The 15,772-nt window shown below is 31.7% G+C and overlaps 1 long non-coding RNA gene across 2 annotated transcripts; it reads right to left on the reverse strand.

The window, feature by feature from the left end:
• Nucleotides 1-9,208: 9,208 nt before the first annotated feature.
• On the reverse strand, nt 9,209-15,729 carry LOC132723873 (uncharacterized). 2 transcript variants are annotated; one of them, XR_009624806.1, is made up of 3 exons: nt 15,715-15,729; nt 11,839-12,375; nt 9,209-9,858 (listed from the first exon to the last, which is right to left on the reverse strand). It is a non-coding gene; the product is annotated as an uncharacterized LOC132723873 (long non-coding RNA). The 2 variants fall into 2 exon arrangements; XR_009624805.1 differs by lacking the exon at nt 15,715-15,729 and having other exon boundaries at nt 11,839-12,836.
• Between the last annotated feature and the right edge of the window lie 43 nt (nt 15,730-15,772).

Below are 15,772 nucleotides of genomic sequence, written 5' to 3' on the forward strand. Positions count from 1 at the left end.
TATGATTTACTGAAAAGAATCCATGAAAACAAACATTTTAATCATCATTATATCTTTGCGCTCAAAACAATACTTCCTGCTTTTTAAAAATGGCGTGAAAATTGAAGGTTTTTTGACGCTATATAAGATCAAATTTGATTGGCTAAATAATTTTGGATCCTAGCCCTGAAAGTTTGTAGAAAGCTGGAAGCTAAGCTTCGATTAAATTTTTGGATGGATTCGGAGTTTTAGGTTGTTTCTCAGTAAAATCCTAACGTAATACCGGCTCGCCGTGGCGAGCCGGCATTAAGTTTTTCTTTTTATGGTTTATTTATCACAATATATAATTACAGATAATATCATATCTTATTTCTGTTATAATATTTCAGTTTGAAGGGACTTAAAACTCTTCAAAAATAGGCCATTTTTAATTGAAAAAAATCACAGGTTTAGAAAAGAAGATGGAAAATGTCAATTCACTCTTGATACTTTATTGAAATTTTGCACATTGAGTCAAACAGAAGTAAATTATATAAAATAAGCAAAAAGGGAGTATTGCTTACCATCATTGTGAATTATCTGCCCTTGATTTAAGCCCCCAAAAATCCAATTCAGTGGCAGATAACTCAATAATGAGGACGGTGACCCCCTATTCGTTTTCGCTTAAAATGTTTCTTTTATCATATTCTAGCAACATGCCAAGTTTTAAGAAATTATATTTAACAGATTTAATTTTGCCTATATTTCTATATGAAAACTCCCGAAAACGTCTTTAAGTTTGTAACACACGAGGAGGTTGGCCAAAATCATATTTCCTGTTTCGGCGCCATATGACCTATATTGTATTGGTGCACAGTAAAACCAAACAAAATAAACGCATGTTTAATTAATTCACCATTAAACCATGTATCTTCAGAAGAACTTGCCTGTTTATAAAGGAAAAGGCTTAACGGAACTGTAATATATAAAAACAAAACAGTAAAACGTTCCTAATATATTTATCACACAAAAACAATAATAGTCGTGAATTCAAAAGAAATTACGGATTTTTCATTAACGATAATACAAAACAAATGTTAAAACTAACCCAAAGCTATACTAAAAATGTCTTTAATTTCTTATTACGACCGATGTCAATATTTCATATAAATTTTAAAGATAACAAATTCACTTTGAACATATTTCTTTTGTAGTACAATTATTTCATTTTACAGACATCTGAAATAAAGTACACTTTATTGTAACGTAACACACAGTTTTAAACTTTGATGATTCTTTGCTTATTGTTTTATGTCTAAAGCCAGATTTACAGAAACCATAATGCCTATAGTGGTAATGTATTTTTAAAACCAGGTAACTGATTTTATTCAAATAAATTTTCAGTATAATTATTTTTGTATTTCGGTCAATATTCGTCTATCAGATCAGAACCCCCTTCTCCAGCGAAAAATTTTTTCCCATATTTTGTTCGTCTGCCAAATATGTCCCAATCGCGGGCCCAAAATGTCCACTTTCCCCAAAAAGAAAGCTCTAAAATATTCCGGGGCCCGGAAAAATTATCAATACATTGTCCGTGTGACATTTGACATAAAATAACTGCACGACGACGAGCGTCCGCGTGATCAAGATTGATCAAGAGAACAGCCAGACAGATTGCAAGAATAACTAGTTTCATCTTCTGTAATAACACAAAACATTCCTGTCAAGAATTGAAGAAATAATATATCAGTATTTAATAAGGACATACCTATCTTTGACAATAATAAACTCAAACAAGAACAGTTGTGTTTCATATTCAAAGTTTGCACTTGTTCTCAGCATTTATTTTAATCAGTAAGATCATCTCCGCCCTGTGCAAGAAAAATAGAACTTCTGCGCACGCATCTACATCTACTTCCTACACGTCTACAATAGCCGGATCTATTGACAGAACAAAACCTTTTGCTGTATGTTTCTTTACATCGTCCGCCTGCAGCTCTCGTGCACAGTCCAGCACGTGCTATATGAATTTCATTCTCAAACACAAGAAAAGCTAGTAAAAGAATGATAAAGGCAGGTTTTGCAGCCATATTTACCTGTGAAAGCAAAATGAAACTTGTAAGCATTGAAGCGCAGAAGCTTTACTATCTAGATAATATAACAAGCAAATAAACAAGCTTAAAATAGTGAAAGAAAATAATAGACATGTAAAACATAACTAATAACAACTCATTATCACATTAACTTTTACTTCAATTAAAACATGTTAGTCGGTCACATATCTAAACAACTGTTATCAAATGAATTATTATGAAAAAATTGTTTTTATTTTTAACCTTTATATCCGTTTATAGTATTTTCAAATTTGAATTACTTCGATGTACTGAGAGACCCACTAACAAAAATTACATCAAAACCTTCAATCACTTATTTCTACATCAAACATGAATAAAAATAAACACGAGTTCTAAAATAAAGGTAATGCTATCAACTCTAGAATTTGAACTGAAGATGAGAACAAAAAATGAGTTTGCGTTTTTACTGAAAATAAGTGATGCAATAGATCTGTAGGTAAGATGTTATCACAGCTTACAGGCTGTAGACATGTGCATGTTGGTGCATTTCAATTTTCTTTTCATGTGGTCAAGAAGTTACATGTAAAAAGGTCTTTGTGCTGATAATAAAATGTTTTATTAGAGAGAATATCAAAGAATTGTGTGTAATACCTGAACAGCAACTACAGCACTTGTTTACTTGGAAACAGTTTATCACCCCTAGCAAGAAGTTGCAAATAGTTATCAATTATCAATGAATTTGTTTGAAAAAAGAAGTGCAAGTCATATAATTGTTATCTTTGAAGTGTATGGTTCTTTGGAATTTTCACTTGCATATTATCCACAGGCACGTGTATCGGATCTGGGAAGAAAAAATATGACCAGATTTATAAAGAACCCTGTGTTCATCTTAAAAGTGTCAAATCGTAAAATATGACCCCTTTTAAAAATATACTACAAGTTAAGAGAAGACCGGAAACTCCAGATTCGAGCCTACGAGCAAGGGGTTCATTTTCCGGGCCGCCATGAAAAGAATTGTCCAGACAATTAAAAAAACTTTTATCATTATTTCACGTTTGTATTAAGCTTCCAAATGAGACCGGACCCAAGTCTCTAGCCCTTTCCGTTCATGAAGTATATATAAGGAAACGAGCGCATTCGTGCTAAACGGTAGACAAAATTAACAAAGACTAATACAGTCATGTTTGTCAGCCGAGTACGGGTCAAAATCACTTGAATTTACTAAATAATATTACTAAATACATTAAGTTGGGCCATTCACAACCGTCAGTAGCATCTGATAAACGCGAAATACGAGTTTCAAACCTTTCCACGGTCTTTCGATTCCTTTCTACGTTATTGTAAATCAGCTGTTCGGTATTTTGTAACGAGTCTTCAGTCTTTAGCACCGAAACCGCAACGTTTCGCACAAGGATGCCTGATGGCGTAGAAAGCGATAGAAAGACCGTGTTAATGTTTGAAACTCGAATCTCGTGTGTATCAGATGCTACTGACGGTAGTGAGTGGTCACTTTTAATGTATTTAGTAATATTATTTACTAAATTCAAGTGATTTTGACCCGTTTTCGACTGACAAATATGACTGTATTTGTCTATGTTAATTTTGTCTACCAGGGATATTTAGCACGAATGCGCTCGTTTCCTGATAGATATTTCATGAACACTAGACACTTGGGGTTGGTCTCGTTTGGAAGCTTAATACAAACGTGAAATAGTGATAAAAGTTTTTTTGTCTGAACAATTGTTTTCACAACGGTCAGGAAAATGAATCCCTTGCTCGTAGTCTCGAATCTGGAGTTTCCGGCGTTCACTTAACTTATAGTATATTATTAAAAAGGGTCATATTTTACCTTTTTTATTTTGGTTTTTGACACATTTAAGATGAACACAGTTTTTTTTTTATCAATCTGATCATATTTTTTTTCTTCCCAGGTCCAATACTCGTGTCTGTGATGTAATTTACATAATTTCAAAATGTTTTATCAGTTGTTCAGTTGAATTCAATTCCTTCATATAAGAATTTGTTTATTCAAGCTCTACATGTAAAGAAATCATTCACTGCAAAGATATGAGAAGTGCTAAATCAGGTAAAACAAGAAGAACAAATTTTAAACAAAAACAAAATCTTGAAAATCCACACATTAAATTATATAAATAAGAACATTTTAAAAAATTGGCACGTGCAGAAATAATTTTTGAACAAGTGCTTAAACAGTTTTATGAAAAACTGCTTTAGGAAAATAAAACTAGCATGCATACAAGATGAGTAATTACTATATTTCAAAGAAGTATACTATTATATATTTACATTTTGAAATTATAAGTAAGGTCTAAAAACATGATGATTGTCAAAGCAATTAAGTTTTAATTTCTACCACTTATGTACTCAATATTTTCGTACCCCATTAGGCCATTTTCCTGCAGTATAATTTTAGTGTTGGTAAGTTCTTTGATGTTTTACAAGCATGATTGTATAATGAATCAATGACTGGAGATAATGCCCGGAGAAATCATCCATGTTATATGAAAAGCATATTTAATCGCCGACCCATGAACTGTTAAAATAATATCCTCATGGCTAAATTACAATAAAGTTTATCATCAAGGAAATAATTTGTTAAAATGCAAAGTATGAGAGTTTGACCCTAAGTGACGAATTTTGTATAAATATTTACTAAACTTTATTTTATCATGAATATTCATCTTGGCAAGGGACAATCGTGCGACATTTAACATTACCATTGCATATATAATACTTTACAATATTTAGCGGCTGTTGCAACATTTAGCGACATTCGTGATACATTTAGCGGCAAGTGTGACATATAAAGGCGCCACGCACAGTTTAACTTTTAAATCAATAAAATTTTAACAAACACAAGTAAAGGTTTTTCCGCCAAATAGAAACATAAATATAAGAAAATATCAGTTAAATGGTTCATATATAACAACATGTTGAGTTACTGTATATTCACAATAAAACATCATATTTGAAACAAACTTATTTAGCAATATTGTCAAAAACTGTTATCATAATTAAATAAGCAAGTAATAACACTGTAAGTTCATGATGAAAAAAACAACAACAAAAAAAAAAAACAACAGATAACTAAAGAAAACAATAAAAGTAAAGAATAAAAAAACAAATGTGCCTCTTTTGCATAAATTTATTTTGTGATGTTCAATCTAAACTAAACTTCCGACGCGTGACGGAAAGTGCCAAGTATATTTTACCAAGAAAATAGGAATAGATTTTGAAAATTTATATTTTATGTGTAAAATATGAGTTCAAAGACCTTTCTAATAATCTAAAAATATTAACATTTTATTGAAAAATAAATTTGTTATTATTTTTAATACAAAATTACTATGATTTGCAATTTATCAGCCGCTATATCTTGCCAACTTTTCACAAGTAATTTGTTATTATTTATAGATTTCATAAGATCCCAGTGACTTATTGTAATTATGATATTTTTGGCATGTTGCATATTTTTACACTTGCAACAAAATATAGACAGGGTATTTCAAACTGATTATCTTTTCATTCTTTTGAGCTATATTTCTTGCTCATTTTTGCCGTGTGCCAAAATTAGTGCAATTTGTACGCAATAATTACGAATAGGAAAACAAATACGTTACAAGGTCAGTGGTTCTACTCGGGTGAAATAATGCACGGTGGGCATCTAAAGTCCTCATACCCAAGTAAAAGCTGAAAAGGCGCCAATTATCTTTTATTTTTACAAACAATATTAATGGTACAAAAAATAAAGGAACAGAAATAATAATAAAAAAACCGTGTCTGCAATAAGCCAAAAGCATGGTTATTTCATAAACTGATAACGAAAAAGACAAAGGAATAGGAAAACACAATAACATACCTGTTGTTTAAATAGATAAATCCGAATGTGAGGAATAACAGCGGAATGTCACAACCTAAAACCTTGTCTATAATTTCTTACACAATGTTATTCTGCGAACAGATTTAAGAATACAAATAACTGATATTGTATAAGCCTCGGACTACTTTCTCCTATCCTATCTAGAATTGATGCGATATTTATCCGCTCTCGTAATTTTCATAAATATTCATAGACGAATTAAAGATTTTCTTGTCACTGGATCTATTTAATATGATATTATGTAAATGTTTGACAGTGTGTAAGACATTACCATGTATTATAATATTATCATACAGAACAGATACCAGATCATCGCTATATATTGGTTGATTTACAATTTAAGTGTTTTGTTGTTGTTTTCCAAATTAGATATTACTTTACTCAAACGTGCACATAGTGTCGTTATCGTCATAGTAAATAACTATGTCTTGATATAAGAACAACTGTGTTACTAAAATTAGACTCAATCAGTTATAATTAAGTTAAGTCATTTGAACTACAAATAGTATTTTATAAATTTACAATTTACAATGTATACGTATCTATACTCGAAATCTTCCTTTGCTAAAAATAAAAGTTCTCTAAAGATGGCTTTTACTAAATAACTCTCTATTATGACTTTAATATTGTTTTGTATATGTGTATATGTATTTTTGATTATTTGCACATGCATGATTTATATATTTTGTATTTTGACAATAAATTCAAAACACTTTTTGTATACAAGGAAATATATTTACGTCCAAGATACAACAACTATTCTGTTTATCTAAATTTTATATTGATTTCTGCCAATCTATTAGATAATAAAACCAATTATGGACGAACTTTAGACTCCGCCATATCCATTTAAAAACGTATATAAGTGCGTCATCGACAAAAATGAAATATTATAGGGGCCACCGTGGCCGAGTGGTTAAGGTCGCTGACTTGAGATCACAGGTCCCTCACCGCTGTAGGTTCGATCCTCACTTGGGTCGAAATCTTTCATGTGAAGAAGCCATCCAGCTGGCTTACGGAAGGTCGGTGGTTCTACCCAGGTGCCCGCAATAATGCCCGAAGGGGCACCTGCGGTCTTCCTCCATCAATAAAGCTGGAAAAAATCGACGAAAAAATCTCGGCGGGACGCTCTAGGATGGCCCGACTTGAGTGTACGGTCGCCCATATGGGCTTTCCGGCGGTGACCTTATATAAGCGCATTAAAAAAAATGAAATATTGGTTCCACCGCGAACAGGTGACATTGTGGCTGAGTGGTTAACACGTCGGATTAGTAATGTAAACCCCGTCAGTCTAGCAGTTGCAAGCCGTTGTTTCCTTGAGCAAGAAACTCTTCGCAAATTGCAAAGTACTTTCCAGGAACATATTAGAGAGTGTTTAACTAAGCATATAGCTTTCAAGGGTACATTCGTTTAAACTAACAAGTGCGTGACACGTGACTTCCTTTGCCAAAATGTCATATGTTTCGAAAAGTAGTCAAAACCGACAAAGATATGTTTGCATTATAAACCTTTACTTGGTAACTACTTCCGTTTTCTTTCCATGATGCCATGCGCATGGAAAAATTTCCTAAATCCACGTGCTCCGACCCGAGCGTTTATTTACAACACCATTTTATTAGAATGAAATACCTTTGTTCGTTGTAAATTAGAGAGTCTTCACATGTAGGAATGGGTCTCTTTGAAAATGCTTGCAAAAGTAATTGCGGGGATGACAGTTTCTCTGTCCGTTACAAATCATAAATATTAAAAAAATAGAATATAAATAGACTTTCTTGTTGTTTGTAGCAATCATGCAATATTATTCTAGTCAAAATGCCACGCTAAAGTTATCCATAGACATTCAATGAGTTAGTTACACTTTTATTGTCGAGGCAAAACAATGCATTAAGTAGTCTTTCTAGACATACAGTGTTGAGAAGGGGTTATTTTACAATATGTGCCTACATGATATATACAAACATTATAATTGTTTTCCGTTAGTAACCAGATTTATATCTGTGTTAAGAGTGATGTTTACTACATGTTAAAGTTTGACAATTATATAAAACAGGTTACTGTCCGATTTGACCGAATTTATCAAAACAAATATCAAGTAAAGCACACAATATATACAAAACATATGGTTGTATTATGAATGAATCGGAATTAAATTGTTTAAAGCAGCACGCCTCCAGATTCATGTTAATTTTCATGAAAATTTTGGAAATGTATTAAAAAGTAAAATATTGCGAGGTGAATAAAAAAAGTAATTCACATAATGCAATCGGCACTTACAATCCAAGCAAAATACCAAAAAGTGGTCCACATAAAATATTATGCAAAAACAGCCCACACTGCGTTAGTAACGCAGTAAAAATAAGGTGATTAAATACTGCAAAATCAGTCTTAAACCGCACATAACATGTAAAATATAACTTGGATCTTCAATATTTTTACCTTTCTTAAAATTTTAGTACATTTTTCTAAATATTGATTTTCTTGAAATATTTTGGCTCATCTGGAGGCGTGCAACTTTAAAGAATCATGTACAAATTCCCGGCCCCATCGATCGAAGTGGACAATAACGTTAACCGTCTTTGAGAAATAAAAATACCAATATACATTGTGCATGTAAAATAACTTCAGCTATGACAGCTATTATTGCATTGATTGCGTTAAACTTTTAGTATTTTACTTGATCTCGCTGTCGTCTCAATGAGGTAAACCTATACTTGGTTACGTACAGGCAGACAAAAAACATGTAACCCCGCCTCATTGTGATTATTATTTCATTTGACAATTCAAAGCTTCACAATATGCCCCGATCTGTTCAACTTGAAGAAATGTGGAACAAAATGAATTTTTTGACGGACGGACAAACGAAGGCATGTACTACTAGTATCTTATATTATATTACATATTTTCTAGTTGATAAATAATGTTTACAGATTATAAAAACAACGATTAGTTAAAGAGTAGAGTACAACAACATGTACAACTGACATCCCCATGCCCAATTTAATTTTATATATTATTTGTATACTGTAAGAGGGGTCTCCGAGCCCAGTGATTACGATGTCTGACATACTTGTCCCTCACCTTCATGGGTTCCAATTCCGCCAGAAACATGTGTGGTAGGTATCTTATGAAGTAACTGGTGTCTGATATTATATATGTAATGTACAAGTAACAAGATAATAATAAGGATCATCCCAAGGTAAGATTATCGTCCATTTGTCATCATAGTCAACAAATTGGCCATAAAGCAGACATAAACATGAAACAGACTCGGGGCTAAATAAAACTACAATCAATTTAATTTCTTTTTAAAAGGGCAACTACGTTTTAATGATAAATATATTATAATTATACAAACTATCCTCCGCCATGTAATTTACATACGTCAATAGCGAAACAATACGTAAGCTTGAAGTTAAGTTCAGTTTAAACAACACATGATTTTTTAAAATATGACGTTTCTTTTTATCAGTTCTTAAATACATGTATTAATAATTTAGAACAAGTTTGTAGATAGTAAATGCTATTTTGATTTTTTATAAAATATGCCTTGTCCTGATCTGTCCAATCATAAGTGTTAATGATATATCCATGAGTTATACCAATATACACAACACACTTTTATGTTTATATTTCATGTCCTTAATCCCAATAACGACCGGCTTCTCCCTCCGCTGCAAAGGTGTCCGCTCTCGGCAGTCTACATCTGCAATGTCTGCCCACATTTTGACATCTTCGGCTTGGTGTCAGTAACGAACACGCTATTAATCTCCCTTGATTATTTCCCCTTCCTCTTGCCCAGAACACGTTGTCCACACACTTTCCATGAGCGTTTTTAGTACACAGACGTTGGCGACCTGCGTCTACATGACCCAGACACATCAACACTACAGCCAATAGTGAAATGAGAAGAATCAGCTTCATCCTCTGAAATGAAATAAATAAAACACATATTATATTTAATAAAATGAGATAAATAAAAATAGTCTAATGAATTCTAGTCATAATGGAGAACTATACAGTACTTATTGAGGTAGCATTTTCCTTTAGTTTCCTCAAACTTATAACAGAAAAGAATGGCAAAGTGTATTTGTTTTTTAAGAAAAATAAATGTGTTTTAAAACATTTCTTACTGCTATATTTTTTATTTTTTTACCTTTTTTACAAAAAACGTACGTTCAAGTAAACTGAGTTAAAACTGAGTTAAAGTAACAAATAAATGGAATGGTTTCCCCTGCAACTATAGTCTGTTATGCGTCTTATATTTAGTCAGTCTTATCTATCATATCTATGAAAGTAAAAGAGCACGCCTTGATGTATTGGCGCTTTTCTGCTCTTGTTTTATCACAATCAAAGTATACAGAGATTATAATTGCACGTGAACTCGAGCGACATTGTTAGACTAAAGATATCCGGTTGCGATAACCTATCACAATCAAATGTAAACAGTTTCCCTCCCAGCAAACTTCGTTCTCCTGTATAAGTTGATATACAGCCATTAGTTGATATATGATATACAAAGGTTCGTAGTTTAAACACGCAGGAATTTATCTACAATTTTCCGTTATATGTTTTATGTTGTTAATAATACTGTTGAAAGTATATAACAAAATCATGTTTCTAAAACAGATAACAGCTATATCTTCATACTCTTCTATTGGCCGAAATGTGTCCGTTTTTTACTGGAAAACCTATTTAATAATTTTATTTAAAGGCACATTATGCATCAGAAATCGATATTTTTTGATAAACATGTGTTAAATACTATTTTGATAATGAATTTAGAGCATTATAGATGCAGACAGTAGTGTTGAATGTACAGCAATATGTTGTACATGTACATGAAGGTAGCACAATGTAAACTTCCATACACAATACTTAATCACTAATTCTACTGATATTAAATATTAAAAGACTGTTGCAAAAGTTAATATGTAAGCCCTTTAAGATGATTTTTATAGTGACAGAGCCCATTTTGTAACCGTAAATGCACAAAAAATCAAATCTATCATAAAGAACAATTATAACTATCTATTTTATTAAAGGCAGGTCTTTATGCATGATTTTATATTATAATATAAAAAAAGTAATCAACAATTCATTTATAAAAAAAATCCTTCTAACCTACATAAAAAGATATGTAAACAAATACTAACGGAAACACAATGTTAATCCTAATTTGTGAGGAATTTTGCCATTTTTATACTAAATACATCGGTCATTTTGTAGTATAAACTTTATTGCTAAAAACTCGTAAAATAAAATAAAATGTTCGTCACTAAAGTTCAAACGGACACTATAAGGCCGTGAAACTTCAATCGGGTGTGTGTTTATCTTAAAACGTTTCCCTGATCAATATCTTAAATGAACTAGTCCGACTTTAAATTTAAGACAAGACCATCCATCATTTTAGGGAAAATTACAGTATAATAACTGACTGAATATTGAAGTTTGAAGACTATGACGAGACGGCAAGTAAACTTTATTAGATATATGTATTTATGTAAAATGCGTTTCAGTCAATCCCATCAAAGAAAATTTCGAAAGTTTCTAGCATATCATTTACATTCACATACATACATATTTCATATTCGTTAAACATTATTGATATAAAATGTATAGAATAGACGTTGTATATAACACTTAGTGAAAACCTACCATAAAAACATCATAAATAGCCAAAAAGTAGTTTTATTCAAAGTGTTACATCATAAATAATAAACAACAGATATATTTTGATATTAATAACACGTGTTTTTCCCACGCACGCAACTAGTCTGGCATTCCACCCGCAAGCTGTAAGATCTAATTTCTCAGAAATAAATAGTATCCCACCATTTACTTTTTTTATACATATTTTTAAACTTTTAAATTACAAACAAAAATATTTATATAATAATAACTTACCTAAATCTTGAAATGAAATGAAAGTTTTTACAGAAGACACAATTCCAGTTTACAGCTTTTATTATAATCAGCTCGCAGCACTTCAACAATCAGAGAATATTTGGCACCTAGAGTATTTCGTTCTTGAAGAAAGTAAGTGTTTATGTACTGTAATCCTTGAACTCAATCCAGGTCACGGTTATAACAATTTTTTTAAATCGTAATTATTATGACAGGAGACATTTATCGAGGTTATTTATATATCGATACTGTCTGTAGCACAAATGAATCATAAAATTATTTAAATACTTATAATTGTTTAATAATGATGTTTTCTTACACTGATAAGCATAGAAAAATTTGGCGTAGGAATATCTTGACTGCACTAGCTATTAATATATACGAACTTTTGTTGTGGTGAAAAAGGCTAACGTTTCCCACTGCAGTTTTTCATCAACAGTACACTTTAATCATCTATCAGCCTGGTAAATGTGAATACTTCTTCTGTTTTAATAAGGGCGAAACTATTTGTTTATTCTTCTTGTGATATCAGGTGCACTGAAACAATTACAACACATTTTCAACATATACCTACGCCACTGTAATGTCACGTCACTGTAATGTCACGTCGCTGATATGTCTCGTCATAGTAATGTTAGTGCATTACTTTGCCATATATTGCTAGTCAATGAAATTTTACATTACTTAAATGTCACGTCTATGAAATGTCACATCGATGATATGTCACGTCTATGAAATACCATAGGACATTACCTTGCTTCATATCGCTAGGCACTATAATTATGCTATTTCCCTTAAATGTCGCGTCCTTGAAATGTTACATCACAGATGTGATGTCATACTTCCTCCAGTCAGACACACGAGACTGACACGAGACTGGCACGAGACTGACCAGGTCTTTCAATATCCAATTAATACAAAAAATGTCATATAGACAGGTTTTACTGTAAACACAAGAACCTTGTTAGTATGAAAACATTCCATCTCGGTCAATTACATTAAGTACAGGAAACTTCCAATTGACATTAAGTATAAGCTAGTTTGTAATAAGGACACATTTCCTTAAACAAATAATTAGTCAACATCATATTAATAAAGTTATCTACTCCTTTAAAACTTAATTAGAATAAAAGAATTAAAGCTATTTGTAAACAAAAAGAGGGAAATTTCTAACTAATGACAACGATATATTAACGTGACACATATTTGAGGTATAGGACAGGTCATAGTTCTCTAAACTGTCACCATGATCATGTGATGACTTCCCAGCTTCCTCAAGTCACAATTTATACATTACTGCAAAAATTTAAACACCGAGTTGTGTTGGCGATGTAATACGTTTATTTATAATACTGTACACCTGAAACGTCGCTTTTCTTTGGATTATCGTCACGTTTACATAAACTATATGTCCTACGAGCAAGCATTTTCATAGAGCTTCCCCAACCCCCAACTCATTCTTGTTTTTCAGTCCGATTCTAATTGGGAGACTTTAAAATCACTATTTGTAAATTTTGTTTTGTTTTGTTTTGTTTTTGTGCAGAAATAACTTAATTTCTCATAATTTATACACTTATTTCTTGTCGCCACTGGGCGGATTGTAATTACTTGTTTTAGCTAACGAATTCTGCTCCAACTTGAATCATGTTTTTCTCTTTTTGTTTCCCTGAAAAATCATTTATGTACACAAGTTTTGGTTCTGAATATGTCACTTTTAAACTTTGTTAACAGATTAGACATGAAGTGAAGTTTAAATTGGATAAATTGAATGTAGAAGTGAAGTTGAAATTCATTTGGATAAATTGAATGCACAAAGTGGGGTAAATGTTGTCCGGTTGAATATAAATTGAAAGGGAGTAGACCAACCATTAGTAGTTATATAGAGGATATTTGTTTAGTTCAGTGTAAGATCGGAATATATTTCACCGAGTGAGCACCAAAAGGAATATTTCACGAGTGGCGCAGCCACGAGTGAAATATGAACTTTTGGTGTTCATAAGGTGAAATCTATTTCAATCTTACACTAAACTAAACAAATTTTCTTTTTATTACATGCAAAGAAACGTTTTAAAAAGACATTTAACCTTATACTGAATGAAAAGCCCGCCAAAAAATAATAATACGTGACGTCATTTACGACGTCACGTCATTAAGTTGGTACCCAGTACTGTGCACGCTGGTATTTCACTGAAACAACGTAAGGGGCTTAAATTCAAAACAGTGAAATTATCAAAGTGGTAATTTCACTGTTTCAAACAGTGAAATTACCAGTTTTATATCACTGATATATTTCTATAAACCACCGAAAAGCATGTAATAAAAATATTTCTTCTTCTTACATTGCTGATGACAATGGAGATTTTAGAGGTCAGATAAGAAATTTATATTTATAAAATTCTTTTAATTTATACTGAATTACAGTATTAGTATATATGCTATGCTAAAAATATAAATTTTGTTAGTTTACAAAAACATGTGTAAAACAAGATATTACAAAGTTCATATATAAACACATACAAGTTTATATAGAAAATATATATAATATAATTATGCGACACGGCTTTAGAATGATAAAGAAAATTTTAAAATGGGTCTTGATAGTCAAATAATTGTTAATTGTACAAATAGAGTGAGTTCAGAGAATTTCTTGTTGCATTAAAATATGAAAAAGGCCCATACTCAATAATCATGGGATAGAAACACTTCCTTTTAATAGTTCCTTCAATTGTATGAACAATGTTGCATCGCTTGTGGATACTTATTAAAATCTAATTAACTTTCTTAATTTCCACTTTGATATTAAGAGGGATGCAGCATACATTAAATGTTATATAACTAGACTGGGTAGATTTTCAATGCTTGATGGTGCAAGCGGTAATTAATTCTATGGGATGTAACCTAGGACTTTATACACAGAGGAATGATAATGTAATTGTCTCCCCTGGTAACACTTGATAGCGTTCATCATTTTTATAGGGACAATTTAAAAATATTTACCTACCGGCTCTTTTGTTAAAAGCGGTCTAGTAAATCACTTACCGACCGCTTAACAGGTCTGCAAATATATACTGACCTGTTTTTGTTCTATTGTTCTCTATACAATACAAAATATGTGAAGTCGAGAAACTCGTGCAATACAGTACACAATATCAACCGTAAAATAACGCTGAATTGTGGGGAGGGGAGTTAATGACCACTTTGAATAGGAAAAAGGGTTGGAAAAGGGTCGATTTATATTTTAAAGATTAATAGAAATGAATTAGCGCATACGACTGTAAGGACCCTCATAACATATATTCCGGATTATTTGTGAGAAAAACGAGTTGAGGTATGTGTTTTGCCAATATTAATGAGTACAACAATGCAAATTTAGCCTTTCTTATAGTTTGCTTTTCGGTATACCTTACACATTTGCCGAACTATATAGCTTCATTAGATACTAGTTTTCGGCATTTATTTCCACAACTATGTCTGATTTTGCACAATCCTGCATTATTTAACAATTCTGAATTATGGGATATATACGACGATTATATTATAGCTGCATATCGAAGTTAACTTCTGCATCTTTTTTTCCCAAAATTTTTCTTTCAGTGAGAGTACAGATCATCTTAAGTATAAGATCGTTTTTCTCATTTTTTCCCAGTTATCTTTAAATAACAATTTTAATTTTGTATACCAGTACTCGCTTGTTCTTCGCAAGAATACGACTTGCGCTTCCATTCCATGTATAAGAAATAACCTGGTCATCTATTTACCATGAAATTTATTATATATAAAGATACAGTGTTTTTTATGATAAGAAAACTTTTTTTCTCAAAATTTGTTAATATTATTAATATGTTATGAATTCATATATCAAAATAATGATCTTACCTTTCCCTGCTCGTAAGTTCTGATTTCATTTTCTGTGACTCAAGTCAACAAGTACATT

This window comes from Ruditapes philippinarum, unplaced genomic scaffold (assembly GCF_026571515.1).
Source record: "Ruditapes philippinarum isolate M1 unplaced genomic scaffold, ASM2657151v2 ctg9939_1_1_1_1, whole genome shotgun sequence".
NCBI classification, from domain to species: Eukaryota; Metazoa; Mollusca; class Bivalvia; order Venerida; family Veneridae; genus Ruditapes; species Ruditapes philippinarum.